The 13,271-nt window shown below is 41.4% G+C and overlaps 1 protein-coding gene across 5 annotated transcripts in view; it reads right to left on the reverse strand.

Moving 5' to 3' along the window:
* Positions 1-13,271, reverse strand: part of LOC122791042 (myomegalin-like) — a 3,200,315-nt gene that overhangs the window by 1,803,095 nt on the left and 1,383,949 nt on the right. The window lies entirely within an intron of this gene.

The following is a 13,271-nucleotide window of genomic DNA, read 5'->3' on the forward strand; positions in this document are numbered from 1 at the left end:
CCAGTCTTTTAAGGGCCGTAGAAGAGGTTGGTGCTGAAGGGGCACTCTGAGCCGATATGGGAAGTTCAATTATCATTGCAGAGATAGGTATTGAAGGCGTGCTCTGTGCCGAAGCCAAAGTAGGCAAGGTGAGGTCTGTAGTCAGTGCCAGAGAAAAAGAAATTAGCTAGAAAAGTGAGGAAGAAACTCTAACTGGGGAAAGTTCTGCAGCTGTTCAACATAAAGCAATGCAACCTTCAGATATGACTTCCAATAATCTACAGGAAGATATAAGACAGCTGCATACAGACCTGGTTAAACTAAACAAAACACTGATGGAGTTTATCAATACAAACAACAAAAGGCTGGAAAAAATGGAAGAAGCTTTAAACAGATATTCAGATGAGATGATAAAGCTGAAAAAAGTCAGAGGTCGAACTGAAGATGAGGCTGGCTGAATAAGGGACTGTTCAGGAAGAGATGTTTCAAACAATAATGGAATTAGAGGACAGAGCACATAGGGAAAACCTAAGATTTTCAGCTATACCACGAAGCTGTAAGGAACAAAGTGCACTAATTTTATGAAAGCACAAATAAGCAACTGGACTGGTATTACACAGCAGGAGTTGTTAGCTGAAAAGGCACATCATGTGTATGCTCTAAACCTAGCTATTAGAAAGCAACCTAGACCTTTAATAGTAAAGATGCAATCCTACTAGCAGGAGGAGTTGATTCTGACAAAACTGTGGCAGAAGGATGAAATACTGAAGTGGGAGACAGCAGTGTGTTTGTGGAGAATAATTATTCACTGTACACCAGACAGAAAAGGAGTAAATTCATTCCACTATTCAGGAAATGTCAAGACGCGGGTGTGAGATTCAAACTGTTATATCCAGCTGTCTTTAAAGTATTCTTCCCTGGTGGGACAAAATCATTTTTTGATGAAGTGCATGCTAAGGAGGAAATACAAGAGTTTGTACAACAAAAAGTGAGCTGTTCAGAAGGAAATCCTGCTTCTTGTTCTTCTGGTAAGAAAGACCACAGAGAGACTGTACCTATAAAATCTTTTCCAGTATTTCAGTGGAAAATGTTGGAGAGAAGGAAGGGAGCAGAATAGTTGACTACAAGAATCTAGAGTACATTAGAAAAGAAGCAGAGACCAAATTTGGGCGATGGGGAAGAACAGCAATAAAACCTGTAACGCAATGTGGGATTACAACACAATTACATTTGTGAAATGGGACAAAACAAGAAAATCTGGAAATACTGGATTTTCAAAATTTCTTGGATTTGTGGGGGACTCTAAAGTGTACTCCCCTACTTAATTTCATGAATGTTCAGAGAAATGCTTTGGGGAGGGGAAGAGGGGAAGAAAGTGAACTGTAAGTACTGTATTTGTGCTGTATTTGTGCTGCGTGGCTTTCTTTGGATGCTTTTAATTGTAATGGGGATTGTAAACAGGCACTGTTTTTTTCTTCCCTCTTTTCTCTTCCTTCTTATATAGTTTTGAGAAATATAGGCTATGCAATGATCTTAACCATTATCCCAAAATAGGGGGACTCTCTCAGAATAAGCAAAGGAGTAACTACAGAATGCTAAACAGAAAATGAAGGATTACCTCGATAATATGCGCGAGTTTAGAAAGACTGCTGTTACGCAACTGTTTTGATAATTCTAGAGCAAAAAAACTTTTAGCACAATGACTCAGGTAAAGTGGAATGGGCTGTCATCAAGATTAGGGAGCCTATAACAAGGAAGATAACAAGAGCTCATATAGAAGTATTAGAAATATATTGAAAATGTTATGAATGTTTGTACAAAGCAAAGAAATATGGAAATCAATAAAAGGTAGAAATGGAAATGTTTATGGAAGAATTAAATATGCCAAGGTTAAAGGTAGATGAGGCTCAATTACTAACAGGATAGGAAGAGATGAGTTAAAAATGGCTATGTATAACCAACCTACAGGAAATTTGGAGAACACAGACCATGGACTATTTGTTGTTACGAACACAGAAGATGACCTTCTTATACAATTATACAGAGAATTTGTTTGACTCTAAAATTGCAGATTTGCTAAGTAGAGGTTTTAATTTTATTCCCACTGTCAACACAAGAATAGACTAATCTGTGAATTTTTTTTTTTTTTTTTTTTTTTTTTTTACAGAAAGTGAATTTTAGACTTTTAAAGACAAAGAACTTGATAACTGCTGTGATTCTATCAAAAGGAGCAATTTGTTTAACCCCCCACTCTATATGCCATTACTTATTTTTGAAAAGTTATGAGAGTTGGAATTTAGAGCAGTATTCAGCAAGGGTCATATGAAGCTAGCTGGCAATCCTTGTTTGTTACTATTTGACTGTATTTGTAGCAAATTCTTCTGTGTAAGCTGTAGTAGCTGATTCATAGCATTTATAAGTGTTTGCTGTACCTGTTTCTGCCTGTTTTGTGAAAAAAAAGAAAAAATATCTCTTGTTTTTCCTGCTTTACTAGTTTAGTCCAGTTTCAGAGTTGCTGATTCCTGGGCTTTGGTTGTAGTTCCTGTGTACTGTTTCCTTGCCTTATTTGGGGGAAGGGAAGCTACCTTGCTTTCCTGCTTTACTAGTTTAGTCCAGTTTCAGAGTTGCTGATTCCTGGGCTTTGGTTGTAGTTCCTGTGTACCGTTTCCTTGCCTTATTTGGGGGAAGGGAAGCTACCTTGCTTACCAGTGGGAGTGGGAAGCATTGAGCTGCCTTTTGTCCAGTTTTGTGAGGTTTCAGCCAGTAACTAGTAGTTTATTGGTCGTTTTGGGCCAGTTTCTAGCTTTTTCCAGCCCCCTGGTATAAAACTTTCAGCTTGTACCTACTCAGCACAGACTCCACGTGGGCCAGCAGAGTAATCCAGGCTGCAGAGAGCTGAATAAGCGACTTTTCTTGATAAGTATATTTTTGTTGCTTTCCACATCTGAATACCTAGCAACTGTATTTCACCTGCCTTTCTGTTACATTGAAGCTGTTTTTACTGCATTTAACTTAATATTGCACTTGGAATCCTTGTTTGTTACTATTTGACTGTATTTGTAGCAAATTCTTCTGTGTAAGCTGTAGTAGCTGATTCATAGCATTTATAAGTGTTTGCTGTACCTGTTTCTGCCTGTTTTGTGAAAAAAAAAGAAAAAAAAAGAAAAAATATCTCTTGTTTTTCCTGCTTTACTAGTTTAGTCCAGTTTCAGAGTTGCTGATTCCTGGGCTTTGGTTGTAGTTCCTGTGTACTGTTTCCTTGCCTTATTTGGGAGAAGAGAAGCTACCTTGCTTACCAGTGGGAGTGGGAAGCATTGAGCTGCCTTTTGTCCAGTTTTGTGAGGTTTCAGCCAGTAACTAGTAGTTTATTGGTCATTTTGGGCCAGTTTCTAGCTTTTTCCAGCCCCCTGGTATAAAACTTTCAGCTTGTACCTACTCAGCACAGACTCCACGTGGGCCAGCAGAGTAATCCAGGCTGCAGAGAGCTGAATAAGCGACTTTTCTTGATACTAAGTATATTTTTGTTGCTTTCCACATCTGAATACCTAGCAACTGTATTTCGCCTGCCTTTCTGTTACATTGAAGCTCTTTTGACTGCATTTAACTTAATATTGCACTTGGAATCCTTGTTTGTTACTATTTGACTGTATTTGTAGCAAATTCTTCTGTGTAAGCTGTAGTAGCTGATTCATAGCATTTATAAGTGTTTGCTGTACCTGTTTCTGCCTGTTTTGTGAAAAAAAAGAAAAAATATCTCTTGTTCTTCCTGCTTTACTAGTTTAGTCCAGTTTCAGAGTTGCTGATTCCTGGGCTTTGGTTGTAGTTCCTGTGTACTGTTTCCTTGCCTTATTTGGGGAAGGAAGCTACCTTGCTTTCCTGCTTTACTAGTTTAGTCCAGTTTCAGAGTTGCTGATTCCTGGGCTTTGGTTGTAGTTCCTGTGTACTGTTTCCTTGCCTTATTAGGGGAAGGGAAGCTACCTTGCTTACCAGTGGGAGTGGGAAGCATTGAGCTGCCTTTGTCCAGTTTTGTGAGGTTTCAGCCAGTAACTAGTAGTTTATTGGTCGTTTTGGGCCAGTTTCTAGCTTTTCCAGCCCCTGGTATAAAACTTTCAGCTTGTACCTACTCAGCACAGACTCCACGTGGGCCAGCAGAGTAATCCAGGCTGCAGAGAGCTGAATAAGCGACTTTTCTTGATACTAAGTATATTTTTGTTGCTTTCCACATCTGAATACCTAGCAACTGTATTCGCCTGCCTTTCTGTTACATTGAAGCTGTTTTTACTGCATTTAACTTAATATTGCACTTGGAATCCTTGTTTGTTACTATTTGACTGTATTTGTAGCAAATTCTTCTGTGTAAGCTGTAGTAGCTGATTCATAGCATTTATAAGTGTTTGCTGTACCTGTTTCTGCCTGTTTTGTGAAAAAAGAGAAAAAATATCTCTTGTTTTTCCTGCTTTACTAGTTTAGTCCAGTTTCAGAGTTGCTGATTCCTGGGCTTTGGTTGTAGTTCCTGTGTACTGTTTCCTTGCCTTATTTGGGGAAGGGAAGCTACCTTGCTTTCCTGCTTTACTAGTTTAGTCCAGTTTCAGAGTTGCTGATTCCTGGGCTTTGGTTGTAGTTCCTGTGTACTGTTTCCTTGCCTTATTTGGGGAAGGAAGCTACCTTGCTTACCAGTGGGAGTGGGAAGCATTGAGCTGCCTTTGTCCAGTTTTGTGAGGTTTCAGCCAGTAACTAGTAGTTTATTGGTCGTTTTGGGCCAGTTTCTAGCTTTTTCCAGCCCCTGGTATAAAACTTTCAGCTTGTACCTACTCAGCACAGACTCCACGTGGGCCAGCAGAGTAATCCAGGCTGCAGAGAGCTGAATAAGCGACTTTTCTTGATACTAAGTATATTTTTGTTGCTTTCCACATCTGAATACCTAGCAACTGTATTTAGCCTGCCTTTCTGTTACATTGAAGCTGTTTTACTGCATTTAACTTAATATTGCACTTGGAATCCTTGTTTGTTACTATTTGACTGTATTTGTAGCAAATTCTTCTGTGTAAGCTGTAGTAGCTGATTCATAGCATTTATAAGTGTTTGCTGTACCTGTTTCTGCCTGTTTTGTGAAAAAAGAAAAAAAGAAAAAATATCTCTTGTTTTTCCTGCTTTACTAGTTTAGTCCAGTTTCAGAGTTGCTGATTCCTGGGCTTTGGTTGTAGTTCCTGTGTACTGTTTCCTTGCCTTATTTGAGGGAAGGGAAGCTACCTTGCTTTCCTGCTTTACTAGTTTAGTCCAGTTTCAGAGTTGCTGATTCCTGGGCTTTGGTTGTAGTTCCTGTGTACTGTTTCCTTGCCTTATTTGGGGGAAGGGAAGCTACCTTGCTTACCAGTGGGAGTGGGAAGCATTGAGCTGCCTTTTATCCAGTTTTGTGAGGTTTCAGCCAGTAACTAGTAGTTTATTGGTCGTTTTGGGCCAGTTTCTAGCTTTTTCCAGCCAGCCCCATGGTATAAAACTTTCAGCTTGTACCTACTCAGCACAGACTCCACGTGGGCCAGCAGAGTAATCCAGGCTGCAGAGAGCTGAATAAGCGACTTTTCTTGATACTAAGTATATTTTTGTTGCTTTCCACATCTGAATACCTAGCAACTGTATTTCGCCTGCCTTTCTGTTACATTGAAGCTGTTTTACTGCATTTAACTTAATATTGCACTTGGAATCCTTGTTTGTTACTATTTGACTGTATTTGTAGCAAATTCTTCTGTGTAAGCTGTAGTAGCTGATTCATAGCATTTATAAGTGTTTGCTGTACCTGTTTCTGCCTGTTTTGTGAAAAAAAGAAAAAAAAGGAAAAAATATCTCTTGTTTTTCCTGCTTTACTAGTTTAGTCCAGTTTCAGAGTTGCTGATTCCTGGGCTTTGGTTGTAGTTCCTGTGTACTGTTTCCTTGCCTTATTTGGGGGAAGGGAAGCTACCTTGCTTTCCTGCTTTACTAGTTTAGTCCAGTTTCAGAGTTGCTGATTCCTGGGCTTTGGTTGTAGTTCCTGTGTACTGTTTCCTTGCCTTATTTGGGGGAAGGGAAGCTACCTTGCTTACCAGTGGGAGTGGGAAGCATTGAGCTGCCTTTTGTCCAGTTTTGTGAGGTTTCAGCCAGTAACTAGTAGTTTATTGGTCGTTTTGGGCCAGTTTCTAGCCTTTTCCAGCCCCCTGGTATAAAACGCGCTAAACGCGCGTTAGCGCGATTTAGTGCGGAGCTGCCACTGTTGCACACTAGGGCAGTGCCGGTTAAGCAGGTTTAAACTATTCGGGCTACCTAAAGTCCACTCTTCAAATTTTCCCTTAAAACTACCTTCCTCGAACTATACTACTGATCAAATCAGCGTATCCTATAACTAAAAAGATCAACTCTACTTGACTCCAAGTAGACTATTCTCTATCTATTAAACCTAGCACTTGCTCCTACAGTACTTATTACCTTGATACGGCACTCTTGTCACAGATAGTACCCCAAAAAGGCAACCCCCCATTTCTCGGTCACCCACGTCCCCCGGAATCTTTTTAAAGTTTTCGTCTACCCTTCTAGCATGTCGAGGGATCAGTTGCTAGTGTCCTCTCCTGCTCAGCTGGTGAACCTGGGAATATTGAGGCAATGTTTCAATTGCCTCATGTACACAGACAACCCTTTCCTCCTCCCACAAAACACAAATACATGCGAGAGATGCAACTATACGGCCAAACTGGAGGCTGAGCTCTCTCAACATAGGACTGGCAAGACCAGTCAGGAGAAGAAGGTTACCACACACACTATAGACCCAGTCTCACATAGTACCATTACAACCTCAAATCATACACATAAACACACAAAGACATACTCGGAGGCTCTGATCAAAAATCTACCAAAACAGCAGAGGCCACCAAAGCAGACACCCAAACAACCACCACCTCAGAACACAACACCCGCAACACATAGACCTCACAGTCAGAGTGTCAAACAGTCACAGCCCTTAAGGCCAAACACAATGCCAGACACACTAGTCATTGGTGACTCCATAGTCAGACACACTGATGTCCCGCTCACCAGACTGAGTAAGGAGAAGGTCACAGTAAGCTGCCTGTCGGGCGCTAGAATCCGCCACATAACGCAAGCACTCAGGTCTCTCAACAGCAGGTACAAATATGACTCAGTCATTGTCCACGCTGGTGTAAACGACCTGAGACGCACCTCCTTGGACTACATGAAAAGAGACATTGAGGAGCTCTCTGATTATGTAGCCCAGGCAGGTATGACCCTGACCTTGAGCAGTATCCTACCTTCACCAAGAATGATGCCACAATACAGAGATAAGATGATCAGCTTTAACAATTGGCTTAAACACTGGTGTCATTCAAAGGGGATCCAGTATCTGTCTGCCTGGGATGACATGCTGGACAAGCCACGCTGCTTCGCAAGGGATGGCTTGCACCTGTCACCCTTGGGATTCCGGATATTGGCAAAGGCTCTTGCCACCCCATAGTGCCTTTTTAAGCAAGGCTCAAATTCTAAACCTACCACCCTAGAACACAAAAAGGAAAAAACTAAGGGTAATGCTGCTCAATGCCAGAAGTCTAAATCTCAAAATGCACGCACTCGAGGCCCTTCTCAGTATGGAGAACATCGATGTCTGTGCTGTGACAGAAACCTGGTTCAAGGCTCCTGAGAGCACCCCAGCGCTATCAGGTTTTACCTCATATCATGCCCGCCCCAAAATCCGGACAATACCAAGAAAGGAGGGGGTATCCATATTCATCAAGGACACCCACACCTCAAGACTGGTGGCAACGCACGATGCATCGGAGACCATCCAGGTGCAATTAACCATAGGCAAGACTGCTCTGCAAATTGTAGCATGTTACAGGCCACCCTCACAAACTCAGGAAACTCACATGGCCTTCCTGAAAACACTAGAGGATAAATGTATCACCAAACACCATCATACTAGGTGACTTCAATTACCCTAATATAGACTGGGAACACACTACTCAAGCCCAAACACCCTAGCCCAAAAGTTCCTGGAATTCATAAACTCAAATGCCATGGAACAACTAGTCACCATCCCCACAAGAGGAGATAACATACTTGATCTCATCATCACGAACATGGGAGCACAATGTTCAACACCAGAAGTATACCCCTCACTGGTGAGATCAGATCACAAACTAATCTCGCTGGAGGTCCTCATCCCACCCCCACCTGAAATAAAAAGACCACAGTAAAGAACTTCTCAAAAGCCGACTTCACACTTCTAAAGACTAGTGTGGTCTCCTTTCAGGCCCCGAGCGCGGAAAACAATACTCAAGCCGCTGAATCACTTACAAACGCCTTCTACCAGCACCTGCAGGACTGCATGGATAAGGCAATCCCAAGCAAAACAAAGACTCTTTGTACCAAAGGCAAGCGTCCAGTCTGGTGGACCCCAGCCATAAACAAACTCTACAACAAAAGGAGGAAGCTACTACAAGATAGAGCAAAATCCTTAAAAGGTAAGACACCCTTGATCACTATAAGTAAAAACTAAGAGCTCTCATAAAATCATCCAAAGCAAATTTCGAGAGAAAAATAGCTAAAGACTCAAAAGACAATCATAAGGCCTTCTTTAGCTATGTTAGAAACCTAGGAGGAAACTCCCAGATATGCTCAGAACTAGTTCAAAATGATGTGAAGATTACTGATCCTACAGACATTGCCAACATACTGGCTGACAGGTTCAGTGCAAACTTCTCCCAAAAGGAGAGATATCTATACCAAATGAGTGCAGCCCCCAAACATCTCCAGCGCCCAAGTGAGAACTGCTCTCTCCAAAGCAAAAACACAGCATCCATGGGACCCGATGGTGTCCCCGGCTGTGTGCTCCACGAACTCAATGAGGAATTAAACCCACAGCTAGGACAGCTGTTTAATCAAAGTCTTACCTCTGGATATGTACCCAGGAGTGGCGCACTGCAACTGTGGTCCCACTTCACAAAGGCGGTGCCTCCACAGACCCTGAAATTACCGCCCATTAGCTTGACAAGCCTTATCTGCAAAGCCATGGAGAGGATCATAATGGACCTCATAAATAAAGACATAGGGAATTTGCAGACTTTGGATCCAACCCAGTTTGGCTTTGTCAAAGGCAGATCATGCCTTTTAAACTTGGTTGACTTTTGAAACAGTCACCAAAGCCATTGATGAGGGAAAGGCAGTCCATACAGCCTACCTCGATCTGGCTAAGGCCTTCGATACAATACCCCACTTGGGTATCATTGAAAAACTCATCAGCTTAAATGTTAACCCATACATCACAAGATGGGTTGCAAACTGGCTGAGTGACAGAACCCACAGGGTCAGAGTTGCTGGCGCCATGTCAGACTCAAAGCCTGTCACAAGTGGTGTCCCACAGGGCTCAGTCCTGGGCCCACTCTTGTTTGGCATCTACTTTTCCAAGTACAAGCAAACACAGGAGGGTTATGGCTGACAAAGTTTGCAGATGACTGCAAACTGGGCCATAGTAGAAAACACATCTGACACAGATATCCTTCAGAAGGGTCTCACAGAAACGGATAACTGGTGCCAGAGCCATGGCCTAAAGTTAAATGCCAAAAATGCATAGTCATACCCTTCGGGAAAAACAAGGTTACCCCTAGCTACCAAATAGGTGGCAATCCACTGAGCACAGAAGAAGTTATCAGGGACCTGGGGACCCAGGTTGATAGTAGTCTGTCATTCGACACCCATGTAGCTAAAGTAGTTAGGAAGTCCTTCTACATTGCCCACCTTATCATGAAGGGATTCTCATCTAGATCAAGGGAGGTCATAGTCTCCCTTTACTCATCACTCATCAGACCAATGATTGAGTACAATGCCCCATTCGGCATGTATCTGACCCGACACTTGCAGCAGCTGGAGAGGCCACAAAAGTTCCTCACCAAAAGGATAAAGGGTCTCAAAAATCTGTCCTATGCTGCCCGACTGAAAGAACTCCAGCTCTATTCAGTCGCCACCGCTTGCTCAGCGGTGACGTTTCCCTAACATACAAGGTCATGGCAAACCCAGAGTTGATGAATATGCTTCACCTCACAAAAGCTAGATCCATCAGAGCCACAAGGGCGGAGACTTAAACCTCGACACGGCTATTAATAGGACGTGCTGGAGAGATAGATTCATCACCCAAAGACTCCCTATGCTGTGGAACAAAATCCCGGTACATGTGAGGCAGAGCACCTCGCTGGCCTTGTTCAAGAGAAATCTTGACCAATGGATGGGAGATGGCAGATATACCCCAGGAATTACCTCAGTGTCACTGCTCGACAGAGGCACAGCAAAATAATGGGTATAGTTCCCCATACTAAAGGGGTGGCGTAAGCCACAAAACAATGGGCTAGGCTTATAAATGCCCTCGGGCAGATAGCCTAGTATGAACCTATGAACCTATGAAATGGAGCTTTTGCAACAATTATCTAAAAATAATAATATGAAGCCCGACAAGGGTGGGGGTTATTATGAATGCAGATGATTATTTATGCAAAATGTATTCTTTTTTGTTTGATGGGACCTTCTATGAGGAGACTTCTATGACTATAGTGCACATATCTTACTCTAAAATTGATTGATTACTTCAGGACATGTCAGATGAGGACCACATTACTTTGGATGAATGGTCTTTTTTGATGGTAAGGCATCCTACTATACCCTCTATTTTTGGGTTACCTAAAATTGAGAGACCCACCTTTGAGACAGATTGTAAATGCTTCAAGATCTAAGACCCACCCTGTAGCTAAGTTTGTGGATTTAAAACTCACAAAGGTACATGATGCTTTTCCACATATTTATAAGGACTCTTGGGACTTTTTAAATAAGGTGTCGAGAGTAAAATATGGGGACGAACTGATTTTTTTGTACTACTGATGTGGTTAATTTATTTAATGCAATACCTCGTGATGTTGGTTTGGAGTGCTTCCATGAATCCTTAACTGAATTGTGAGTATTCAACAACAAAATTAACATGTTAGATGTGCTTATGGAGCTAGTGTTGAAACCCAATTTTGTTTTTAATGGGGGACATTATTGTTTTTAATAAAGAGGTGTTCCAATGGTGACAGCGTGTACTCTCATTTTTGCAAACACTGTGATGTTACAATGGGAAAAGAAATGTGTCCTGGGGAATTCTGGGTTGTCACCACCTTGGAAACTGTATTTACACTTCCTGGATAACATTTTTATTGTATGGAAAAAAGTCCGAGGGGGAATTATAATTATTCCTTGACTATTTGAATCAGACTACTACTTTTCTTACCTCTACCTCTAAATGGAGCCACACTGAAATTTCACACTTGGATGTGTATTTAATGAAAGATGTTAGCAAAGAGAGACTGAACAAAACAAAGATAGCAAAAGAGCAAGAAGGCAAAAGAGAAAGTGCATTTTAATAGATCAAAGGAGATCTAGTAAAAAAAAAAAAAAAATCAGAAGACTTTAGGGAATTAAATGGGAAATTAAATTTAAAAGCAATCGGGGTTGTAAAATGACGAGTATAATGCAGGACAGAGAGAAATAGATAATTACTTTGAACAAATTAAAGTGTAATAAAGATGGTAATATGGCAATGGATACACTATCCACCCATCTTGATCCACTCATCTCAATTTAGTTCAACTCAAATGTCCAGGATGGAATCAATCCAACTTGGACTATCTTGGCTGTGTTTACTTTAAGCTTGCACGATGCAAGTCTTCTGAATGTTTATATATACTTAAGTTCTACACTGCAAGAGCAAAGCACAAATTCTTGTAACAGAGGGGAACTAATTAAAGCATTCACATTATATTCAACTGAAAAATATGCAATGAATTGGGACAAGTAAGAATTCCGTGTGTGTGGGGGGGGGGGGAGGGGGGGTCAGGAGGGGATGATGGTCAACGTAGAGGAAAAATAGGACGATAATTAGAAAGGTAGGTCGAATGGTAAAGAGAGTAAAGGTATTATTCCAGAAATCCATGATTGTTACTGTACTGTTACTTAGCTATATAACACAACATTGAAAGTTTTGCAAGTGTCTAGTCAGTTGAAGGTATATTAAATGTGTAGATAGTTTTTAGACTGCATCTGGCTTGCAAACATATCATAATTCAATAAAAACGAATAGAGTAAAAAGAGAAAAGAGGGAAAGGTGGATGCCAAAGCATGCTGTGAAGCCATGAGCTAACTATGAGAGCACACATAGCCACCAGATCCAACTTCAACCTCAACTAAAGCAGCATACGTCCCGGAAATCAAGTTAATAAATGAATAGCTCACATTCATAAATATCCAAGGGTACATCTGCTTGACTTAGAGGGAATTTCAGTTGAGGCCAGATGAAGTGTCCACTGAAGCACAGAGGGACAGGAGCAGAAAGAATGTAGGCTCCACCAATAGAGCTCCTCATGCAAAAAACTTTTACGCAAAGAATCTATCTGATGTATCCAGCATCAAGGACCCACTGCCACTGTCGACTACCAGGATGAAAAACAGCTAGTAAATCCACCTGGGAGGGAGGAGCTACAGGACAACCAAATAAAGGATAAAAAGGGTATGTCCTGAAGTGACCACATAAAGGATCAAAAGCGTATATCCTGAAGCAACAAAAGCACCAAAAGAGGGCTAGCTAGCAGACCCATGGTCCAGGTGACACTCCCAGCCAGATCAAACTTGGAGACATGGGGTCTTTTCCAGCTTGGGAATTACTGAAAATGACCTTTCCAACTATTCAGTAGCCTTTTGGTGGAAAGCACTTCACTGGATAGGGAAAGAAAATACATAAAAGTAATACATGTCTCCTTCTGCTTGATGGACAGGAAATTCCAAATGCAGATTGCTTCTTTTATAAGCTAATGTACAGCCCTGAGAATATATGAGAAACAATATTTCTAAAATAATAAGCTGGCAAAAATCTTAAAAAAAAAAAAAAAAAAAAAAAAAAAAGAGCAACATTACTGATGCACATACAAATTTTAGCACTCAGGAGTCAAACAAAATTAATGATCCGCAAGCGATGAGAGAGGATATAGTAGTGGGAGCCCCTAACAAGGCAAGGCACAACATGGTATCTTGCTGTACAGATATATTCTGCTGAACAGTTGAATCAGTCCGAGTTAAGACCATTTACAGTTAAGAGCTGGAGAGACAATCTTCCTCTAATTTGAAGATACAGTAAAACAGGACAGATGACTAGACTACATTAAGTCCTTCTAGCTCACGTGGTAGTGCAAACCTTCCCTATATTCCATAATGGACATCAGCACAGATATTAGCAC

This window comes from Protopterus annectens, chromosome 16.part0 (assembly GCF_019279795.1).
Source record: "Protopterus annectens isolate FY-2018-M chromosome 16.part0, PAN1.0, whole genome shotgun sequence".
In the NCBI taxonomy this organism is placed as follows: Eukaryota; Metazoa; Chordata; order Ceratodontiformes; family Protopteridae; genus Protopterus; species Protopterus annectens.